The following is a 25,588-nucleotide window of genomic DNA, read 5'->3' as shown; positions in this document are numbered from 1 at the left end:
AAACATGAATAAGGGCGGTCTTAACTTGAACCCACTATCACCCTCAACCTGCATGCTTGGATGTTTTGCACGCCCTAAACATATGCGTTACATTTCCAAGAAGAAAGACTTGGCATTTATATTATCTAGACCCAGGATAGTGATGATGTGGAAATCCCAAAAGGCCCAAATATGAAAGATTGGTAGTGAGACCTCTAAAAACGAGGACTTGCATAAACAGCTGTTTGGCGGCGCGCAGCACAACTAAGCCTCTCCGACATGAGCGAGGAAAGAACAGCATGGAACACACTGACACAGACTCTGTTTGCACCATCAACACCTGTAACGGAGATAGACTCTACCAACAGCTCAATCCTGGAAAAGGATTAAGGGCATAATCTAGGCAACCAGAGGGGGAAGGGAGTTGGGGGAGGAAAGGGAGGGCAAGTTGGGGATTAGGTATAGATAATTTGCAATTATATAAATGTCTAAATGTAACTGTACATTTATAAGTATATGATTGTACATTATGCTGCTATTATGTATATGTGGAAAAACCCAATAAAAATAATAAAGCCCAACATTTCCCTTATCTGGCTGCTGGACACTTCCACTACCTTTTTACAAGCTACTAAATGTTGCACTGAATATAGAATAAACCAGCAGGTCCTTAATGCAACCAAGGCACAATATAAGCCACTACTTCTAGCTACAAAACTATTCAACAACGCCCTTGCTTTAACCTCTAAATATAATAAGTAATGTTATTACATTGTTGCTCCTTCATTCATCGTATAAGGCTCTATGATGCGTCCTAAATTTTGCATAGCCTAAACCTCTTTCCACGGTTGGGGCGTTGCAATTTGCATCCCAACACCCACGCTTTGCATCATCCTCTGTTCTATGCTCAGGGCTTCTTTTGCTGGTAGTTCGTTTCCTTGAAAAAATTAATATGCAATGAATAGATGTGATGTATTTCACCAGGGTGCTCTACACAGTTTGTTTTTTATTTTGTTATTTTTTTTTAAAGGCGGATTGAATTTATTGTTGGATTGTTCCAAATGTACAAAAAAAAAAATATGACCACCCTGCTTGTCCCCCCACCCTCTCTGTTCTTAAAAGGATTTAAACACCCTCCCCTGCCAGAAACAGACTGGTGCTGGTCCGTGAATAATCTCGAAAACAGTGCATATAAGAAAATGTATACACAAAGAAAAATGAGACATGTTCAATTAGACTGGATGAGTCTTTACTCTTATGCCAGATGGGGTCCACTCTCCTCCCAATAATTCACATTTCCATAGGAGTCCCTCCTAGCCCTGGTGTACCCCAACACATTCACTTTAATAAAAAATAGTGCTTTGGTTGCTTGCTTCTTTACAACTCTTCCTTCTTTTTCTTCTTGGGCTTTTCATCTTCCTCGATATTTGGCGGATTTGTGGCTTCCTTCTTCAGGTAACTGATGAAGTCGCTAATTTCCTGTCCACTCTCATACTTTTGGGGATTTTGTTTTTGGCCAGCGAGTGAAAAGAAAATTGTAGGGAATCCCCTGACTTCATATGGCAAAGGTACATTGTTGGCTGCAGGATCCATCTTGGCAATAACAATATTTGGATCCGAAGGAACCTTTTTCTCCCAGCTCCTTGTACTTGGGTTCCAGGTTCTTGCAGTGTCCGCACCTAGGAGCATAGAATTCAATCAAAACATCTTTGCTGTCATCGTTGACAATATCATCAAAAATCTCAGCGACAACCCCCTTGACAGGACCCTCATTACTCTCTGGGACGGGATCAGATGTCAGACATTTCTTTATATTGGAAAGATTCCTCCAGGATTACTTTGAGGCAAAGCTTTCCCATCACAGGAGAATTCCTCCTGCATGACACATTTCTCGCCTCTGGCAGTTTTGATCCCAACTACAGGGAGTTTGCCACTGCTGCCGTCCAAACCAAACTCAGAAACTTCATGACCAAAATATTTATGACTAGCAATACAAACATTTTGCTGGAAACCATTGTCCAGAAATGTCTTTGCAACCAGCATCACTCTGTTCTGCCAGTAGTTGGACCCCTTGACATTTTTCTCATAGTCCACATCGTAATAGGCAACCGGCAGGTCCTTCCCTTGGATCAGTTCCTTATTACCCTCCGTCATATAAGGGCAGATAACAAAGATGATATCTTGGAGGAATTTCTTGATCTTATTACTGGTTATTTTGACTTCTGTGTAGGAGACTGTGCTATCCTCAAATGTATCAGCTAGGTGTTGAGGGTGAAATAAAACTACAGTTGCCTTGCCATATTTCTCTACAAGTGGATCCTCATCTGAATGACCAAAGCGGTAGTTTTCCTGCAGAGTGTTTGCTGCTTTCAGGAACTCTGAATGTTCTGTAACATACAATTCTTTAAAGAAACCTACAACGGATACATCTTTATCAGCAACCAATTTCTCAAAAAGACCTCCACTGATCGGAGATCTACAGATGCTGGATCTGCTTGTTTCTTAAGGCTGCTAACAATGCCACCATATGCACCAGATTCTTCACCATCTCTGAAAATCTTTAATGTGGAATATATCCACTGACTCCAAATTTATTAAATGTGTTTGAGTTAGCCGTACAGTTGACCCTTGCAAGAGACACGGTTCCTTTGAGCCTTGTAGCAGCAGATTCATACTCCGGTGCAAGACACTTGCAGTGTCTGCACCAGGGCGCAAAGAACTCCACCAGCATGAGGCTGTAGTGCTTGGTGGACATCTCGAAGTTGTTGTCCGTCAGATCTATCACATCAGAGGCTGAAGCGGCGCTGAGAAGCAGCTGCAGGGCGGCTGCCGGGAGAAGAGACACCTGGGGGACCATGTCTGGTGGTGGAGCTGGCATGGGGGAAGCGGACGTGTCCTCTGCGGAAGGAGGAAAGCATCGGCAGCCAAGCGTCGGAAGTATCCCCTCACACACAGCCTGCCTTGTCATATGGTCCCTTCTTGAAAAAGAACCACAGTGCGAGTATCCATAGATTCTAGAGCATCCTATTTCTATGAGAAAACGTCCTGGCATAAACTAGGGAAGCAGGTCTATTTCTGTGCTATGTAGCCTCTTCTTGGTGATGGCCATCTGTTATTTTCTAGGGGAAGTCAACTATTATGTCAGGTTTAAAACTACAATGTTTGGCATCCTCTTTTATTAAGAGATCAGGCTTTCCTAAAACAACATATAAATGTAATACACACAGAACTGGGGAGGTTTATACTGCAAACCACTGCAGATTATATTAGTAGGGAGGAAAAATGCCAGATGTGCTGCTATGGGTCTGTTTTTAGTTAGTGGTCTCTAGCACAGTCATATGGGCACTGCGTTCAGATGGAAGCCTCGTGTTCCGGGGTGCGAGGGTGCATTGTTTGGTGCAGTGGTATGTATGTTAGCTGTAAAGGTGTACAGTTCTGTTGTTTGATGTCTATAGAGAGTGATTTTAAATTGCTGTGTGTGAGTGGCTGGTCTGGGTTTAGTATGTTGGGGCGTGAGGAAGAGCATGTCAGCCATAATATTTGCAAATTTTCACAGAGACTATTTGCACATGTAAAGTATATGTAGAATTGCATTTTCCTTTGCTTTGTCAGCTTGGCTTTTCCCAGGTTTTCTTTCCTGGAAGTATGGCAAATAGTTTATAATTCCGCCATAACTATATCCCATCTGTAGGAATGCAAGAACATAAACTAGCACTGCACTCAACATAGAGGTGCTCCAATGGGCTCCAATGGTCTAAATGTAAAGTACCATCAGTTACAAAATGTTCATTACAGACCCAGGCTAGCACCAGCAGTGACCAAGCACACTCCAGTGTGAGCTCCAAAACAAGCAAGAGAAACCCAGAAAAACAATTATTTCTTTTGCACGAAATGTACTCCCTAAGCAATGATGAAAACTTCCATGATTGCTCTCAACAATGAGTGAGGGGTCACAGTGACAGGGCCACAACCATGAAAGGCAGCAAAACCTATATCTCGCCTCAAGACTTCCAGACGGCAGCACTAACTCCAGTAGCCACAATACTGGCTAGGGGGAGCAGAAACAGGAACATCTCGAGGGAGGGCTGGAGCAATGGCAGGGAACTGAAATACAAATTTCCCAACGAACATCTGCAAGTCCTGGAGGATAAACAATACTTGTAATAGGGCCAAATACTGAGTTCAAGTTGTGTTATGCCAAAAATGTGCGAGCCTCTCTACTGAGAACGAACGAGAAAGACGAGATAACCTGTTGTTGTGGAGGGACAAGGGGATCTAGAATCATGTCCTAGCTCTCTGTGCTGTACTAGAGCATACATACCCATTTTCAGATCAGTCTAGTGCCACCAACAAGGACATTCCAGCCTTAGAGGGGCATGCAGTTAAGTCATGTTGGGATACTTGGTAAATTTGTATGGCCACCTCGCACTGAACACAGCTTTGGAGCATGAGAAGATATTCAGTCTACTGAGGTACACCCGCATACCATCATAGAATTTCTCAAGGAGTGGAGAAACTTTTCGATTTTCCTACCACTCTTGAACAAATGTTGGGTTTTCCTAGTTGACTGCCAAGATGTGTGGCCTTTAGTGGTGCCAGGGTGTCAGTGCTAGTGTGAATTTGTTTGTTAGTTTGGTGGGTGATTATGCTCTCTTGTCTCACAGGGTCAAAACTGAAGACCTTCGGCAATCCTGTTTGTCATTATCAGTGAAAGTTTGTCAATCTATGCGGTAGGTGAGTGGCCTTCTTGGCTCAGGGTGGTTAAAGACTATGAGGCCATCTGTCGTGCTTGGGTGTCAGTGTGGGTCGTTCTGGTTTACATCATCTTTGAATCCAGGTATTGATTTATGTGGCAAGGCTGGGTGCATGTGTGTTCCCCTTTTGCTGGGCCTCTTTAGCGGTGGGGCAATGTATTGCTTGCCCAAAGTGCACAGACAGTCATTAATCACCAGCGCAATTGCAGAGCCAATACTTTAAACGCAGACGACGCAATGATTTACAACCACACGCACGCTTAGAAAATAATGAGTACTTATATGGCTATTTATTCAAAGCTTGGAAGCAACAAGTGATAACACAGAAATAAATCACAGAAAAGACAGAGAATTCCAAAGAAAATACATCACTGTGGGCGTAACTGAATCCCTCATCTCGCCAGAAGCGTCTGGAAGACCCCGATAACAGCCAGGCTGAGAGCACAACAGCCCACAGGTATGCCGGACAAAGGCTTCCCTCTTCCGACTGAGGTCTTTGTACTTGTCCCGTCTGACCGTTGAGGGGTTCCGCATAAATGCACTCCTCAAAAAGGGGTGGTAATTTCTCGACCCTTCTAGCAATACACTTGCGCATTGATGGGCAACCGTTGGTTGCCAGCTGGGTCAACCGACAGTAACCTCAAGGAGCAAAGCGCTTCCCTCCTCTCCTAAGAACAAGCGCCACGGAAAACAGTCCCATAACTCATAACAAGACATAACAAAACCAGCTTTCCCAGCAGAATGTCATTGACTGCATACCAGGTTTGGAAAGCATGTTTTCTTCAGCAAAGTAAATTCAGCTCTCAGCAAAGTAAGTACAGCTTTTCACTGAGGCATGGAGTAAATATCCATTATGGCTCTGAGTGCCCCCAGAATACACTGCCCACCAGCGCCATGTTTTAGCTCAAGCATAACAGGCAGACAGACAAAACATGTGTACAAAAGATAGATTTTGTACAATGTGTTTCCTGACAGGATAATGTTGATTTAAACACCTATGGGGCATAGGGGTTTGTCTACAACTAAACAAGGGACACAAATTAGATACTAGGGTTCAAGCAGCACTCAACTTCAGGGTTATGCTTCACATTGATAAACAATCAGACCCAATAAGATTCATAAGCTTTCAGTTTCTCTGATTTATTCTTGGTTCCTTGAGCCAATCTGCGTTTCTTCTTCTTCTTCAGGGATCCATACCAAATAAGTTAATCATTTTCATTCATATAATTCCAATAGGTCCAGTGTTGTTAGCGACCATGCGTGAATTAGTGATGAAAATTAAACAAACATAAAAATAATAAATGAAAATTATAAACATAAAAAGATGAATGATATAGTATGAATACATAAAATCATAAAGATCCCAATGTCATCAGAAACTAAAATGATTCAAGAAAGGCACAAAACTAAATTAAAGGGAAACATAACAATTATATGATTAGTAGAAGTCTTCATTCAAGGATCTTGTTTACAAATTCCTGAATTTTAATAACATAATATTAGTCACAAGTTAGCAGTTCCTTTCCTTAGTGTTGGAAAATTAAGAAATAATTGGGGCCCCTTAAAAGGCAAGGATACAATACCCGTGCTGTGTCCGAGTTACTTACAGAACAAAATCCACCTGTTCTGGAGCATTCATATGCATTGTTATTAGATTCACCCTATTTCCAATTCTATACATGCTGTTTACAGCACTAGCGCAATGCTATGAACTTCAAAGAAAATTGGTGCACTAACCCATCTAATTCCCTCTGCCTTGGACACACCGTGAATAATAACTTATAGAAATGATACTACTAAATCTGTCGCTTGTTCCTAAAATGGACTCATAATCTGTGTTGTAAAATGTAACCCATACTTCAACCACACCTGTAATTAAAGTCTTCTCACTGCAAACTCCTGTTGAGATTATTCAAATACTGCAATTTAGAAAAAGATGTTTTTTAAATGAATGCTTAAAATAATTTCTGTCTCAAAATGTGCTAAACATGCTGCCACAATCAAATCATAGGGTACCATAGAGATTACCTTTAATATTCTCCATGTATCCTAAATGCCTGTAAGCAGGAGTCTAATTGTGTCACCAACATTCCTTCTCCTGATGCTCATGTGAACGCTCAACCATCTCAGTTGCTCCTACAAATTGTGGAGGTAATTATAATCTGCCACGCCCATCACAACAATGTCAAATGCAAAGCTTGCCTTAAATACAGCAACCGTCTACCATGCGCCGAAATGCACATCTACCTACGATCTGGAGCCAATATTAATGTCTGTAGACAGACTCTGAAACTGTCAACATCATTTACAATCTCGGCAGCTGCTGTGAAGTTAAAACAGGGGTTACATTAGAAAAAACATCATGCGCAGCGCTTCAACCATCAAAATAAGACTTTGGTAAGATACAAACACTATAGGCGCCACGTTACGCTCTGTAATTGCCTAATATCTGGAGACAGCGGACCCTCACGGACTGTAAATTAATAAATATACAAGCCTGCTCCTAAATTATTTAAAACTGATGTCTCATTGTACTGACTGTCGCTGTGTACAAACCGCTAATCGACTGTATTGCAATTCCTATATTGTGCGGAATGTTAGAGTTCAACACTTCCCTGCAAGAGAACTATCCTAATACTACTTGCACCATATTTAAAATGTATATTGTCACCACATCAAATAATTAAGAAATGCTTGCTCTGATATAATTCTACTAATCCCTGTTCAATTTTATCTCATTGGGACATTCGGTCAAAACTATTATACATTATGTATACAAACATATTCCGTAGATGTGTATCATATGTTAAAAAACTGCCATACTTGCCATTCAGTCAAATTCTATGTCAAGACCTGGAGGCTCAGATTATGCTTCTCTTAACTTCACTTTCTCGAGCAGCATAAACAATAACAAACCAAATTGAAATAATAAAGCGAGCAAACTACAAATCCCAAAGTAGTTTGAGCCTTTAGTGTTCACGTTGTTATTGGTCCATAAATAAACACGTGACCTTTTTCCACCAATAGTCCATAGCCACCTCCATAAACATGGTCCACCATCTTAGAACCTTCATCTTTCTTTGCTGCTCTGGCAGCCAGTTAAGTACAATTTTACCTGTCTTTGTCGAATTGTGTTTAAACTGTGGAGAGATTGTCGATAGCAACGCAAACGTTAGGGGAGACTTGGCGTGAGCGCAGCATGTTAGGATAAGTGTGGCGGAGTATATCCGCAGACAGTAGCTACATTTTGTTTGTCCATCTCTCGGGGATACGGTGACTGCAGGATGTAACAAAGTGGACCTCCGGTACTTCAGGTAAGTTACAGGTTCCTTTATTGTCCATGTCCAGTACTCTTCCTCAAGACACAGGGATGGTAGGGGACACAAGTTGACACAGGAAAACACCGGGCTCACCCCCACACCCATCCTCTCAGCTCACTCTTCTCTTCTCACTCCAACCGTCACTCTCAGAACCCTGCACACCAACATTCCACCTCAACATTCCAAGAGATGATGTCACACTGAAAGCAGATTACTACACATCTCCCCCCCTTAGAAACACAAAAGCCAAATACTACGCCAACGCTTTCCAGGGAAGACAAAAAGGAATGACAAGGTATTGTGACCAGCACGGGACCTTAACACCCCAAGACACCACGCTACCAGAAATGCCACAACACAGCGGCCGCCTATGTGTAGAACCTCTGGCAAAACCAACACGGAAATCCAACAAAAGGACAGCATTAACTGGACACCAACGGACCAAGAAGGAAATGTTTTCCAACGGCATGCAACCAAAACAAGACAACACCACCCCCTCAGTCACACCTCGAGGCCACAAAAATAAAAAACAAGCACTTACGCCAGTTCCGAGCTGCCCCTCAGGACCTAGGGCTGCCACCCCTAGCCAAACTATTGTTAGTTAACACTAACACAACTAATGCCTAACCAACCTAGCCACCTTAGCACAAATCACCTTCCACTTCGGTCTGCCACCCCAAAGTCTCAGAGCTGCCCCTCCAAGCGCTAACCAACCGCCCCCAAAGGAAGCAACAACAAATGCCAACAAACCGAGGGACCACTTAAACCGACTTTGACAACAGTATGGGGAAGAACCACAACACCACGCTGCTACTCTGCATAAAACCGTTGGCCATTCCCTCTAACCACAAAATCCATTTCAAACACACCAGGAGACAACCTGACATACCATACATGGAATCAGGAAGCACACACTGGCAAAGCAAAATATAGAACACCACCTCGTCCAATATGATACACTCAACTCAGGCATAGCGATCAAATCATAGATAACAACGCTATGTATCACTACAGCAACAACTGTCCTGAGTATAAACTCCGTCAAAAGTGACTTACCCTGATTAAAGCCCCGGCACTAATGACCACAACATACAGGCTACAGTGACCAAACCTGAACTACCAGGCACTCATAACCACAGTAATGATGGAGATACTAAATCTAAAGTGACCTACCCTGGAGAGACCAGGCACCTAAGAACATCTAAAGTGACCCACCCTGGAAAGACCAGGCACCCAAGACCATAATCACACCTCACTCCAAGACACCTAACCTGAAACCACACAGGTAGATCAACCAAAGGTCAAAAGATCAACAACCACGCAAACATAGTGACCAACCCTAGCACAACCAATGCCAGGCACTAAGAACCCAATGCAGTTGAAAACACATGACCTCAGATGCGCCAGAACACTTGCACGCACCCATACCGTGCACTCTCGGACCAAACACTGATAACATTAACCATAGATAACATGACATAGCAATAAGAATTAATGCAGGCATCATAAAATACAATTCAAGATTGAAAACATTGCATAACACATGCTGAAAGCATTGTACACAACATGTTAATAGATTAATGATGACCTCCCCTGCAAAGTCCTCAGATGTAAAATAGCACTAAAAATATGTGCGTAGACAATGTCACTGTTGCTTGCTTGAAATCAGAGTTCCCAATGAAAGTTGACAAATGGACCACCACCCTCAAGTCCATGAGAATTCAAAACCCCACAATTTACTTACTAAGTAAGAATGCAACCCAATCTATACTACTAGGATTTAACATAAGTCCCAGTAACGTTCCATCCAGCAGGCGAAACATTAATATAGCACTGGCATTTACAATCACAAAAGTGGTTAATCAGTACACTTCCGAGGAGCATTTAATTACAAACCTCCCACACCAACCCTTCAATTTCAGAAAGGGACCACCCCGAACGCCCTATGCTAGGGTACAGATTTCCCACAGGGCCACAACACAGTGACACCACAGGAAACAAACAACGGCCTCAATAACATACTAACTAAGGGCACCCCCACAAGACTTAATCTAAGGGCGCTTGGTACCGCTAAGAAAATTGGGCCACAACATGTAATCTGCAACCATGCTCACTCACACGGCCCGATACACTAACCTGACCAAAGATTTCGGCAATCCATTAATCAGGAAGTTGTTCCAAAGCCCGCACTAAATGAAACAGGCCTCATAGATTCATCACTTCCCGGAATATTTCCAAATGCAGTTTGAAAACCAGAAGACCATTCACCGCCGTGTAACGCTTCTCCACTCTCTCTCTCTTTCCGGCACGTATTTTCCTCTTCCAACGAGCTGTGAACGAGGCTTGGAATGCAGGATGGCAACGTCCGCCGCACACGTGACGAACTGGGCAAGCCTCTGCCAGCTGAAACGTCACCATTGCTGTTTGATGCAGGCACTGGCCCAATCCCTAGATTGAGACGGGAACGCCTACTCCTTCATCCCGACTATCCAGAAATCCACGTAAATATGCAGGTAGTCCACTGACGGTACTGACGGACCAATTCACTTCCGTCATTACAGGGGGAGTTTCCCTTTAAGGCTCACTGCGTGTTGCGAGTTCCAACTCTATGATGAAGAGGGCGGAACAACCCGCAGGAACTCAACGGCCTTGATGATGATTGGACAGTGGAGAAGACACTGAAACAACGTCATCATTGTGCTGTCCAGCTCCGAACTGTCCACTTCGCTCCTCTCCGAACGAGAAAAACTGCCGAGGACGCAGCGGGGAAACCCAGAAAGGAACCAGGCGTCCATTGTCCATCCCTGGACACAAACCTGCCTCGCAACCGCTCCTCGCGCCGGACACAGAGACAACCGCTGCGCCAGTCCAACTCCAACCATGGCGCTCGCAGGCCGGTGCAAACAACCTTCCTACAGGCTCTCGGCACCAACACCCCTGCCACGGAGACATGCGCACCGTGCGTCGCTGGAAACCGCTTAAGCACACTCCCAAGTGGCCACACGCCTCTCCACCGTCGCAGGTTACCAGACCCGTAACTGGCATGAATGCCACACCTCCCGCAGCGGTGTGCGGACACCCTGGGGCACATGTCTAAGGAGTACACCCGTAACAGCCCAATGCTTACAGGACTCCCAACAGGCCACACGAGTCCAACGCTGCCCCTCCAACGCAGTGAGGAATCCAAGGCAACAATTCAGCCCAAACGTAGTCCCAAAGGGCAAGGGACTACCCACGGCGAGCCAACTCGACACAGACCCGCCTGGGTGTGGGGGAGATTCAAGGGGGCGGTGTTCCTGAAGTGCTGCACCCCCCCCAGCAGCGCCAACGTGAAGGCAGTCCACCTACCATCCCATCCTCGTCGCCAGTGTAACAAAGTGGACCTCCGGTACTTCAGGTAAGTTACAGGTTCCTTTATTGTCCATGTCCAGTACTCTTCCTCAAGACACAGGGATGGTAGGGGACACAAGATGACACAGGAAAACACCGGGCTCACCCCCACACCCATCCTCTCAGCTCACTCTTCTCTTCTCACTCCAACCGTCACTCTCAGAACCCTGCACACCAACATTCCACCTCAACATTCCAAGAGATGATGTCACACTGAAAGCAGATTACTACACAGGAGGCAAAGCCGGCATCAGGGGACAGCACAGTTACGGATTCGTGTGAGGAGCAAGAGAGGGAGGGCTGTCATTTTATAGCCATTTGTACATGGGTGGCTTGTGATCACATCCGACAGGCACAGCGCCACCTGCTGACAACACAATATAAATTGCAAAAAAGCAATTGTTGACGGGCACAGTCCTAAGAAAAAACTGTTGGGCAATAAAAGCCATAATTTTGGACTACTGCACACACCTATAAGTTGTATTTAACTGTGGCAGCTCCCATAGAAGAAGTGCAAAGAATGTTCAGCTCCAGCGAGGAAGGTAGAGCACAGGTGAGCCAGAAGAGGAACCACCCCAGTATGGGGCAGGTCATTTAGAAGGCTCTGGGAGCCAGTTTGGGGGTCCCTCACCAACTGGCCATTATGGAGGACTGGTTGAAGTTCTCACAAGATATGGAGGAACTTAGGGGGGCAAGTGGACATGGACAACAGAAAGGGGGAAGAATAAGAGCCTGCAAGGCACAAGATGCCACAACCCCTCAGCCCCCAGCATGCCACAGAAAAAATAGAGTAAGAAAAAAGCAGTGAAGTCCAAAAGGAAAGAGAACACGTGGCATGACACATCCTCTGAGAACTCAGAGGAGTAGGACGAATGGCAAGATCAATCCTTGGAACACTTTGAAATGTTATCATCCTCTAGTGAAGAGAGAGCGTCTTAGAAAAAGAAATCCACTGACATAGAGGAAGATACCGAGGGTGATTTTGACCCAGATGCGCTAATACACTTGTGTACTGCAGAGTGGGAGCCACTCGCTAAAATAGCCTCATATTTAAAGAGGAGTCTGAGAACGCCATTACCAAAGGAAGCCAGGAACAGGCTTAGAGCGGAATGCCTAAGGCCCCACCTTCCGAGGGAATAGCAGCGACCCCGGAAATCAATGACAAGATTGTAACATTCAGGAGCAAATATGCAAACAATATCAAGAAGGGGCTAGATAGGTCCTGCCATTCCTGTCAGGACAAAATGCTAGTTGTGGTCGGGCCTCTCACCAAGATTTTGCAGATGTCAGCTGAGGCCAAAGACAAAAACGAGGCTGTAGATCCTACAATACTGACAGGATGGGCTCAGAGGGTGATCTGCCTCCTATGAAACACCAACAGTGCGCTTATGACAGAGAGACGCAGATCACTCCTCGTAAAGATAGACTCTTAACTCAGCGAGTTAGCCACGTCTGAGGCTGCAGTGGAAAAAGGAAAGCTATTTGGCAAATCCTTTATAAACGTACTAACAAAATTTGCAAATTCATATGCAGCCATCAATGAGGCACAATCATCCCTGAAAAGGGTGTTTGGGAAACATTTTTTTGGACAGACTGGCAGAGGAAGGGGCCGCTCTGCTAGCCGCTATACTTTCAACCGGTCCTTTAACATCAGAAGACAGTAGAGGTAGGATGAGTGAAAACCCGACCCTTTCTTCCAATCAAGACGAAGAGGGAGAGGAAGGGGCTGGAGACAGACAGATCGCCAGCAGCAGTCTAACTCAGGTGAGAGAAGAGACTCAGATACACAGTGTGAATGAGAGATTGCCTGCGGTAGGCAGGAGACTAGCACATTGCGTAGAACCCTGACATGACATATCATCAAATGAGTTATAAATACAGTACAAGATTTTCAGATAGACTTTCATTCCAACCCAATTCAAGAAATGTGGCCAAACGAGTTGATACAGAATTCAGCAGACAGAGAGCTTTTAGACACGGAAATAAAGGCGTTGGTGCAGAAGGCAGCTATAAGGTGAGTGTCAGATCTGACAGGGAGGTCCGTAAGCAATATGTTTTTAGTAAGCGGGAAACACAAACTGAGACTGGTTATAAACCTAAGAGAACTGAATAGCTTTGTAGTCTACAGACATTTCAACATAGAGAGAATTCACCTTCTAAGAGACATATTACAATGAGACGAATGGCTGGTCAGGATAGATCTCAGGGATGCATACCTGACAGTAACAATCACAGTGGAATAGAAGACATTTCTCAGCTTCCGATGGAAGGAGCAGGTTTGGGAATTCACATGTTTGCCCTTCGGGCTAGCGTCAGCCCCATGGTGCTTTACGAAGTTGATGAAGCCAGTAGTGACATGTCTAGGAGAGCAGGGGATACTTCTGATTATATATTTAGACAACATTTGCATAATTTCTCAAGACAAGGAGATACTCAGGACACAGGTAGACTCAACTTTAGATCTGCTAGGTCGGTTGGGTTTCCTGGTCAACTGGGAGAAGTCCATCCTCCAACCCGAAAAGACCATGAAGTTTCTGGGGTTCATAGCAGACACCTCTCGAGGTACACTGAGCCTACCCTTATCCAAGGTGAAGGACATCAACAAAGAAATCAGGAACACACTAACCAGGGAGATGATGTTGCTGCGGGAGATAGCCAGACTAATGCAACGCTTAGTGTCTTATATCCAAGTGATCTTCCCAGGACCGCTCCACTACGGAGCCTTTCAGAGATTAAAGATTCAACATCTCAGGAAGGGCTTATATTACGAACAGAAGGTGCCCCTTTCACAGGAGGCCAGAAAAGAGATGGAATGGTGGCTAGATCACATGGAGGCATGGAACTGGGGAGCTATATTTGGCTCGTCCCCGGACCTGGTAATAGAGTCTGATGCCAGGAGATGGGGCTGGGGAGCCCGATGTGGGGATCTGACAACAGGAGGAAGATTGTCAGAGAAAGAGTTGGATCTACACATGAACTACCTAGAGCTATTTGTGAGCTCATTCGCAGTGAAATGCTGGACACAGGAGAGAGCTCAATGATGCATTCTCCTCAAGATGGACGTGTCTGCAGTAAGATACATACACAGACTACGTGGCACAAAATCCAGGATGTTGGCAGAACTGGCAAAGGACTTCAGGCACTTATGCATCCAGAGAAGAGTATCTGTGACGGCAGAATACCTTCAAAGCAACCAGAACAAAATAGCCGACAGGAACTACAGGTTCCTCAGAGATACCAGTGATTGGAAGCTGGAAAAAAGAGTGTTCCAGAGATTGATGAAGAGATCGGATCCATTTCAGAGGGAGCTATTTGCAACGAGGCTGAACAGACAGTTACCTCGTTATTTCAGCTGGAGACCGGACCCAGAGGCAGAGGTGACGGATGGTTTTCTGCAGAATTGGGATCCACGTTTGTAGTATGCATTCCTGCCTTTTTCAAGATAGCGAGAACGCTAGCCCAAGTGAGGAGGTAACAGGTGTCTATAATTCTGATAATGCAAGCATGGAGGGACCAGGCATGGTTCCTGGATCTGCTGGAAATGGCATATGACACCTCGATTGCTCTGCCGATGTTCGACATGATCATTCGAGACCCTGCGGCAGACAGTCATCCACTGGTGAGATCAGGTAGCCTCAGCCTCATTGCGTGGGTGATCTCGGGGGATCCTGGTCTGGGCCAGGATTATTGAGCGACGCTGAACACATCATTGAGGAGTCTTGGGCTCTGGGGACTAGGAAGGCTTACAGGTTAGCATGGTATTGGCATAGCTGGTGCATGGAGAGAAACGTTCATTCAGCTAGAACAGATGTAGCAAACTTTTTAGCGCAGATGGCACAGCGTACAGGACCATTAGTACAGCCCGCTCAGCGATATCAGCGGGACACAGACAGAAAGAAGGACTGACAGTGCAGGAACACCCATTGATATGCAGACTATTGAAAGGTGTCAGACTGATCAGACCTCCTAAAGTGAAATATGATCAAATGTGGGATGAAGATAGAGTGTTGAAGATGTTCACAGCATGAAAAGCAGTAACAGACTTGAGAGCATTAGAGGTTAATACAAAATCATTTACACCCCCATGGGTAATGTTTTACATTTCCAGGAGAACAAAAACGAATCAACCCAAACTAAGCCTGGTACGGTGTTTACAGACATATGTAAACATGACAAGGTATTTACGACCTCCAGGGGTTTCACAGATGCTCATTGCTCTGAGGAGACCCTTCAGGGCAATAGCTTCAGCTACTTTGGCAAGATGGATGAGATGGGTGATGAGCCATGCAGACATTGCTATTACGTGTTGAAGGCGCCCACTCGGCGAGAGGCGCAATGGTGTCCATGGCATTTAATGTACGTGCTCCACTGGAGGACAGACTGGTCAAATGAGTCGATATTCAAGACATTGTATTTCAAACCATTCGAAAAGATAACAGCGTAGGTGGTAAGGAAGCTTTGAACAAGCATAATCCAAGCCTACGGGTCTTGACATAGAATTTATATTTTCAACAAATACGTTATAGAAAGTCATAATTCTAATAAAGACACAGAGGCGAAGGATTATCCCACCTTGATAATCATGAGCAATGAATGACAAATGTTATGTCGTGATATATGATGCAATTATGTTATGCAAATGTTTGATGTATTACCCACCCAAATGGACAAAATGTCTGAGATGTTGTTTAATTTTCTCAGGTTCCATGGCAGAAAACAAGCAGACAGGAACATAATTTAAGTTTTGGAGTTCGTTAACATTTAAGCATTTACCGCTTGGGGCGCAAAAGTCGGGAGGACCAGCGAAAAAAAGAGGAAGGTTCTAAGATGGTGGACAGTGTTTATGGAGGTGTTTATGGACTATTGGTGGAAAAGGTCACATGTTTATATATGGACCAATAACAATGTGAACTACTAGAGGCACTAACTACTACTAACTAGTTGCTTTATTATTTCAATTTGGTTAGTTATTGTTTATGCTGCTCGAGAAAGTAAAGAGAAGTATAATCCTTCGCCTCTGTGTCTTTAATAGAATTATGACTTTCTATAACTATGTGTTGAAAATCTGAATTACCTTGCCGCATATCACTCCAAGATAAAGAACCAATCTGAGGTTTAAACCTTAGTTCATTAAAGTCACCTAACGTTATTCTTTGTACGTCCTTCCACAGCTTTAATAATCCAGTGCGGTATTTAAACCTTGGTTGGCTTAATTAGTATTAAGCTCTTGGATTTCATTCCTATATAATTGAAAACATACTCCAAACTGAGTAGCAGGTGTCTGTGAACATTGTGCTAATAAAAAGTACACCCGGCACAAACACAAAATCATGACCCGGCCCCATTCAGGGTCACAAATTAAATGTATGTCTGCTTAAATGTACTCTAATAGTAGTGTCCTTTAGTCTACAGCTGCATTGGTCTTGTTCTAAACTACAATTAAATGTTGAGTAGTGCAGCTGTAATCATTCATTGTCCATAAAGCTTATGCCAAAAACACAGTTTGTTGTCCTTGTAAAGGTCATCTTCAATTGCTTTTAATTCAAAAATGAATTGTACTTCTTTTCTTCTCATATTCATTTCCCTGGTGTCACTCCTTGGATCTCGCGCTAATCTTCATATGCCTGCAAAGCGGATTTTCTTGATATCTTCACCACTGTGATCACTGTGCCAATCTTGGACCTGAGGATACTTTGTATTGTGAGTGCATATTGCATACAGGTGTTCGCTTATCCTCCATCTCAACTCCCGTTTAGTGTTGCCTAAGCAGAATCTATTAGACAGGCAGATGATAATATAAAGCATACATTTTCAATTTGCAGTTGATGAAACCTTTAATGTTACTAGTTTTGTTAGTGTAAGTCTCAATCCTAGTCACTTATGTAGTGCATGATGGCACATGTGCCACATTTATAGAAACATTCAGGTTTAGTGAGCCACATGCTTTGCGATGGCCCGGACGGATGATGTATCTAGAAAACTCAGGCTACTCTTTTACCCTGTTGACTATGCCTTTGTTAGAACTACATCTAGTTAATCCCTAATGTAGTGATGTAAATCCTTATCGAATCTTACCATTTTCCAATGTTTGTTCAGGATATTGTAGACATCTTTGTTATGAGCTGAAAACCAGGTGATAATTCTCACCAAATCAATGTCTTCTGTTGTGTTCCTGGGTTTAGGTGTCAATAAAGTAATCCTCTCTCTCCTTCTGACCTGGTTAATAGCCTTTGTGATGTGACTCTCATTACAGCACCTCTGTCTTAATCGGTGCGCAATATGGGCAGATTCCTGTTAAAAAATGTCATCTTTGCCACTATTTCGTCTGGCTCTTCACATTTCACGTTTAGGCATATTCTTTATAAGACTGTAGTTGTGTTCACTTGCAGCATGTAAGACCGAATTAGCTTCCGTTGGTTTGCGTAATGTGTTACTTTCTATCCTGTTGTCAATTATTTTGATTTTTACGTCCAAAAACGTTATTCGTTCTGAGCTGTGTGGCAGGAGAACTCAATATAGAAAGGATTATTGTTAAGTTTCTCAGTGAATAGCTCCAACTCTTTTGCAGTTCCCTTACAAATAATGAACATATCATCTATAAATCTTTTCCACAACATCACCTGACTCTCTTATTTGATTAAGAGGTTAGCTATTGTGGGGGCATACTTAGCCCCATAGCAACACCCATACACCGATTGTAATACTCTCCATTAAAAAGGAAGTTATTGTTAGACAGGATGAAATCTAACATCTCTAAAAGCATCTTCCAAAATTGGCAATGCAATGCAGTTGTTTGTCTTAGCCAAATGTTCACTGTTTCATATCTCAGAATAGAGTGAACAAAAGGTATCAGAAATTGATTGACTATGAAGTGGCAGAGTTCTCTTCTTAATCTCTTAATTTAAAAGGGATACTCGTTTACACTACTTACAGTCTCAAAGATACAGGTTCCAGCGCTCTTGTTTTCCTTAATCACAGTCTCTGTAATGCAGCACTAACCTCACTTCTTTATCCCAATCGTAATAACAGCGCTATAGCACTCAGAACATTTTCTTTCCCATTACAGTCCCAGGGATATAGTGCCAACTTGCATTTTTGTAATCCTGTAATCCACTTAGGGTTGTAGTGGCTAGTTCACATCTACCTGATCCAAGGGATATGGTGACCCTTCAGAGATTTGCTGGACAGCCCACCCTCCAGAGATAAAGTGCCCAGCTCACTTTTCATGGATCAAGCACCCATTTCACTCTCTCGCCGCTCCCGGTCTTTTCCAGGAAGGTTAGGCGTTCCAACCATTCAGGCTTCTTATCTATTTCAAGAGAGAGAGTTATTTTTTTCGGAATTAGACTCCATTAGCAAACAATCAAAAAGAACAACATTAAAAATTCCCAACCACACCTATTCACATCAGAAGAAGAAATACAACCTAAAATACTATTAAAAGCATTAAAATATCGGGCAGATATCTCATTTCAACAGGGACCTATTTCTGTAAACAGCATCTAAAGCCTGCTTGATGAAATGAGCTGCATCGGTTAGACATTTCTCGTCTTCACTGTGCATAACAAACAGCATTGCGTCCCTGTGTCTCCATAATTGGTTCTTGATAAGGTGATGCCTTAGCCACTGTTTTCTTAATGTAATCAAGAATGTACAGTCCCTTAAGAAATGCAAGAGATCTTCCTATTTCAAAGTCAACCATTTGATGAGGCTTCCAAGCTTCTCTGGCCATTCAGCTCCTTCAGTTCTCTCAAACATCTGTGTTGTGCCATCCCTGACAGCTTCTTTAGGACTCTCAGCCTTCCTGGAGTCAGGCAGTGCTTGCCCTCCTTCTTGCTTCCTCGCTCCTGGTTCACTGCCCTATCATCTCTTGCTAGCTCTGGATTTATAGAGGCCTCGCTTTTCATTGGCAGATCTACTAAGACCTCCAATTGGGTGGCCTCTGCCTGGACAGACCTCCCCTCTGCAGGGGGGACACCCCCATTCGGCCACTTGCAACTTAGCTCTTTCCACTCACCATCCCCTACTTGAAGAAAGCAGAGATTCACGTGAGTAAAGGGAGTAACGGACATATTCCTCTAATAGTAATATTATATACTAATAACACATTTGATTTATTAATTGATGTTTGTTGCTACACAAGGGGGTGGGTGCTACGGACGTCCACCATAAAATGAAAGTAAAACATGTTTTAACAAGAACTCTCAAAAAACAAATAAATGTACATTATATTTTTTCAGTATATAGGCTCTGATAGCACTAATTTGTTGGGGAATCACACTAGCAAATGCCACAGTTACGGTTATGAGCCACATTACACAGAGACAGCTTGAGAACTTCCATCAATGCATTCAATTTGGCACAAAAGATTCACAACATCTGAACACAAATGCCAAAGTTGGTGAAATTTGCTGAAAAATAACATGCTGTTAAAGATGTCTGACAACGTGCTTGATGTGTGTGGGGGTTTCCACAGCCCCAAATATTCAACCCTTTGGGACAAATATCTCGAATGTGTGCTCTTTGTTTTTTGGCAGTCTCGTAGACCTCCTTATGGGGAACTGGTTAATGCAGCAAACATTTCGAAAATCGGTTCGGAAATTCTGACTCTCTCTCCCCCCAGTACCCCTCAGCAATGTATCCTCGTAACCAACTTTGGGTTCGATTTATGTATCTCAAGGTCATGCATGTAGATTGCTTCTAATTTGACATCCACATATGAAAGCCTCGCTGAACAGATACGTTGTCTGACACTTTATTCACTTGCCTTGCTCCTGTAAGATATGAATTTACATGGAAAGAAGGTGGCACTGAAGTGGCACCCGTTGTGGAGTGGAGTGCCAGAGTCTCTCGAGTGTCGGATGGTATCTGGCTGCTCAGCAGGAGTCAGAATGTCCTCGCCATATAACATGCCTGAGCGAGGTGCAGTGTTATGCAGGATACAGCATGTGAAGATGATGACACAAAAAGGGTGGTTTGTATTACAAAGCAACAAGCAACATGTGTGGACAAATGATTCATAACTTCGTAACGCCAAACAGGAATGTAATCAAATGTATTATGCAGATGTCTGATGCATTGTACAACCTCTCAGCTTTCGTTCAGCGGTACAGAAGAAATGTCATTAAGTATGTTGCCATTCTGGATGTAGAGTACCTTTCGCCATGACAGACTCTGGCAGCCACGTCGGCTTCAGTCGTGTTCGGTTGCCTATGCTGTGGCATGCTGGCAAGTCTGAGAATATGTATTTGTAGACAGCGCAGGGATTCTGGGGCATTCCCAATGGTGGTGCCATGCCATGTTTTTCTGTGAAAGGGTATCTTGGGATTCCTGCAGTGTTGGGATATGCAATGTGGCAGAAAGTGAATGACATGATTTATTACTGTCATGTTCACACTCACATATCTTGAACCCCGTGGGCACCCAATGTTGGGAACTCTGGTGCTCTAGGTGGCTTAGCGCCAGTGCTAAATGTGAGGGGGGTGGAAGGTTGCCAGGGCTCAGCCCCAGCACTTATTTCTGAGCCCTGTCACTCATTTCTGATCCCAGCTTGATTATGCTGTAGTATTTTGCCAACTTTATTATTTTAACTGCCAGTCAATCCTAGCAATACAACAATCAACCGTAGAGTGCACTGGCCAGGGTCACTAGATGCTGGACTGGCTCACTGTCATTCATGAAACTGATGACCCAGGTTGGCTGGGGAGAGCTATTTAGCATTTGTCACAAATAACAATAAAAGTTGGAAGGTACAATAAGTTGGAAGGTGAGAATGCTGGGCACTGATGCTGGCAATGCCTTCGCACTGCACCACTCAGCCTGCATGACATTGCTTCAAGTTCTGTACTGCAATTACTGGCAGGGTGGGTTGACAACAACAGGCCAGTCACCAGCCCCAACACAGGGGAAAGGTCAATGAAAAGGCCCCAATCCAAGAGTGGTGCCTGCCATGACTGGCCACCTATACATGAAGATCTTGCTGCACTGTCTGACAGGCAGGTTCATCAACTTAGTAATGATTTTCCCCGCATTTCTCATCAATTTACCATATGAAGAAAGCATGTTTGCTCATGTATTCTGCAGATAAATTGTATTGTATTGCATTGTATCGTAGTTGTCATTTATATAGCTAATTTTACCATTATAATAGTCTGAATGTGCTGGTGGTGGGAACGCCCTTGGGGTCTGAAGTTCAGAGTGTTGGAGCTCACAGAGTAGGATTTGAATACGTGTGTGCAAGTGGTTAATATGTTCTACCTGAGTTTCAAAGAAAAACGTAAACGTTTATATTTCAAGACACAACTAACGTTACATGGATTGATATCCGTCAATCGCACAGTACGTCAATCACCCTTAATGAGCCGATGGGATTTGCAGTCACAACTTCAAATATGATGACACTGTATGGAGCAGCTGTGGGTGTTGTCAACAGTGGGCGGGGTACTGTCCACCCCCTTGTGTCAAAGGCTTGCTAGAACATATTTGGGTCCTGGCACTTATTTTCTTACAAATTAAGCACTGCTTATTATGGACATATTTGTCACTCTGTTAAATCTACCCTGGTGACCCCTAGGTTAATGAGGCAGCAGAGACCATGCCAATGGCTATACCGCAAAGGGTTTTGCTGATTGATGACACAGGAAGATGAAGCTCAGGGATCCCTTTGTAACTGTGGCAGGTTCCAAAAGGAGGCAGAGATGGAGTCAGAAGTTAGAGCATAATGGCGGAAAGTGTGGTAAAGTCTGCAGGTGCCTCTTGGTCAATTGCGACTGTGTCAGCCGAATATACAATGTAACTACACATGCATGCTGTATCTCTGCAGACCGGATCTGAAATGTGGTTACTGCCACATCACACCACATCACACCGCTAGTGTTTTTCTCCCAGGTAAACAAGGCTCCTTCAGCTGTCCGGCCTGAGCTATTGCAGCTTGGATAGAGAAAGCTCTGTCTCGTAGGATCTTCTACCTGGAATGAAGGGGCCAATCTCTCTTAATGTAGAAGACTTAAGATGTCTGAGAGGGAAGTATCGGTAAAATGTGTTGGCAAAAATCAGAGCACCTGTGCCATAAAAGACCCGATGAAGAATACACCAGAAGTCAATGCTGAGCTGTGAGTGCAGGGGTTATGTGATAATGTAGCCAAAGGACCTGAATCGCTTTGCAAGCACTGCAGCCATTTGTTTAGGTTACGTTGGGTGTAGTTGCAGACCCAAATAAATATTGCTATTGACACAAGTTCTCAAGATGACCAACGAGAGAACTGCATGAACGTTATGAGTAGAGGTTAGAGGTGGAATAATTTGGCATTGAATTTGAAGCTAGAGACATATGGTATTGGTTATGCTTGCAGTTTGTGGTGGGTGGCCATGCCTGGCTGCATACTGATGTGGCAGGATTGTTATGCTATGCTCTCTACAAGTATAGCATGAGCACCAAATATGGCAGATAACTATAGTGTCTCTGCGAATGCCGCTTATCCATGTTCCAACACAATGTACCCACAAGGCTTTGTCACAAGGTCACAATTAAGATGCTGACAGTTATTGCCAAATGTCTGCAATGTCATGACAAGTAACACCCCTCCCCGTATTGTGAAACTGCTATAATATATTAGTGATTGCTTAGGATATGCTATATAAACTGTGCTCTAAGGGAAGGCCCCTCAGAGCTCCATGTGCTGACTGCCTGGACACTTGTCCTGCTGTATGCCCCTGCTTATCAGCTGCCCACTCTGTATGTTGTGTATTTGCTATGTAATACAAGAAGCTTGGTTTACCATCAGTCTGTGTCTAATTTCCTTATTGCTTAAAGCTGAGGTTGATGCCGAGGGGACCCTTGGGAAGGGGCCCGAACTTGGCTACCACAATACACAATGACTACATTCTTTATTCATTGTACGTGTTGTAGCAAGCTATACCTGTGCTCAAAGTTCAAAGGGACAGCATTCTGATGCAGATCTGGCAATGAGAATGTCCGTCATAGATACATTCATTTTTAGTTTGTATTTTATTTTAGTTTGTATTGAGTGTGATTAAGACAAGACAGTGAAAGAATTATCTTGAGAACTAACCCGCCAGGTTTAAGCTCCAATGATAGATGTGCTTTGTCAGAATAGTTGTGGAATCTGACGTTATATGAGTGAATTCCCCATATGAGTGATGGGGGAATGTTAGAAAGCACAGGTCACTAAGTTCCCAACAAACTTCACATGTGATTTTGACAAACAGAGATAGGCAAGGTGGAATAGAGACAGCCTGTTATCTATCAGTGAAAACATTATGTGGTGTATTTGAGGGTAGTATCAGCAAGCCCAATTTGTTTGATTGGGATTTGAAAAAAGAGTGGATGACAGAGCCAACCTCTGCTGACAAATCAAGGAGGACCAATGCTTTGATATTACTGACAGTCATTACCTTCCTGAGATCATTAATGATCGAAATTGTTAGCCTGATTCCATTGGGTCCAGTAGATCAGTGGACTTGATAAAATCCCTCAGTAATTTACTGGGTAAGGCAAATAAAAAATAGGTAGAGTGTTTGTCTGGATGTTGGGATCAGCCTGGGACTTCTTAAACAATGTTGTAAAAAGTTTGTTTTACAGGTTTCCAAGAAGATTGAACCTGGTCCTGCCAGCCAAGAGGTCTACAAAGTCTTTGAGAAGGTTTGCTGTTCCCACTGTCAAAATGAGTGTTTAAACACTGAATTGTGATGGAAGATCCAGAGATCCAGAACTCTTAATCATATTTGTGTATATTTTACAATAGGTATGCACGGGGAAGGGCTGTGCCAAATGTAAAATACCCCAGGATTCCAGTTTAAGGATTTCAAGATGCATTAACCATTAGGTTTAGGGTCAAGTGTACAGTCACAGCGCTTCAGTAGCTCACTATCTTTCACGTCCATACATATTCACACAGGTGTCCCATATGTCCAAATCAGATTCTCGACCCAAATACAGCATGGAACCAGCCCCGGATCCAGGGTTTTTGTCAAGTGATGTCTGATTGGTTCAGTGGATGAGGAGCCCTGTGTGACAGAATGTCCCAGGTATTTGGTTTTACCGTGTTTGATCCTGCGAGTTAATGGACAGTTGCCTTAATGAGCAATAATCTCAGGACCCATCAAGGATGTGAATACCAGTGGGGACCCTATGTTCCTTAGGATCAACGTACACCATGTACTGCATGTTTCTCTAAGTGAGCAAACTTGCATTGCTGGCTGTGAAGATCCTGACTATTTCTTGGAAGACTATGAATTCAAGGGGAGACAGCATGGCTATAACCAAGAGGTGAGCCTACCTGCTGACTCTGTATATGTTTTATTGTCTTTGTGGAGTTTCCAAGGTGTTGAGACCAGATAAGAAAACAATGAATGTGACGTCTGCCTTCAAGGCTCTCTCCATATCCTTGGAGTTTGGTTTTGAAGAAGCCTGCAAAACATTAATGGGGTGACCACCACTAAGCAGGTGGTTACCAAAAATGTTTGAATGAATGCAACTTGCCTCAATTCTCTGGTCAGCTAACATTACTTGTAGAAAATTTGGAATCATAAAATGGTTGATGGCTAGTCTGGAAGCGAGGGAAGCCCGGCTGGAAAGTTCAACCAATGAAGACCCTCCTGACTGTGAAGCTATGCTTGATACATTGAGAACCTGGACTTCGTACAGCCATATTGAGACCAAGCTCGTTCTCTCTCCCTTTGTCCTGACAGGAGCAGCCTTGATGCAAGCCTAAAATGTCATGCTCACTGAAAGTCTCCCAGCTAGGTCATTAATGACTGAAGGGAGATGGAATAAGAACTTAGATGCCTTTGCTCGGGCCTGTAACTGGGGCCCCGGGGCATTACCTGGCACGGTATTGCCCCTTCCCCAGCTCAGGGTTTATTGCTTAGGTATTCCTCTTCTAGTTGTCCCAGGTTAAAGTGTATTATACCATGCCACAGTGTATTTTGCTTCTAGGTTTACCAAAGTAAAGTGTATCATACCATATATCACTGTTTTAGATTCTAGGTGTTACAGGGTACAGGGTATTATACCACAGCACACTGTTTTTTTCTTTTATATTTCACAAAATAGGGAGTACTGCACCATACCCTAGAGCATTCTGACTCTAGGTTTATCAGAGTAAAGAGTATCATACCACACCC

General features: G+C 43.7%; 1 pseudogene; it reads right to left on the bottom strand.

Annotated features, from left to right (window-relative positions):
- Positions 1–1,295: 1,295 nt before the first annotated feature.
- Positions 1,296–2,836, bottom strand: LOC138568817 (protein disulfide-isomerase A3 pseudogene; annotated as a pseudogene).
- Between the last annotated feature and the right edge of the window lie 22,752 nt (positions 2,837–25,588).

The sequence above is a fragment of the Ambystoma mexicanum genome, chromosome 2q (assembly GCF_040938575.1).
Source record: "Ambystoma mexicanum isolate Mex_15411 chromosome 2q, UKY_AmexF1_1, whole genome shotgun sequence".
NCBI classification, from domain to species: Eukaryota; Metazoa; Chordata; class Amphibia; order Caudata; family Ambystomatidae; genus Ambystoma; species Ambystoma mexicanum.
The sequence above is the reverse complement of the archived record's forward strand: the minus strand, read 5'-3'. Positions and strand labels throughout refer to the sequence as shown.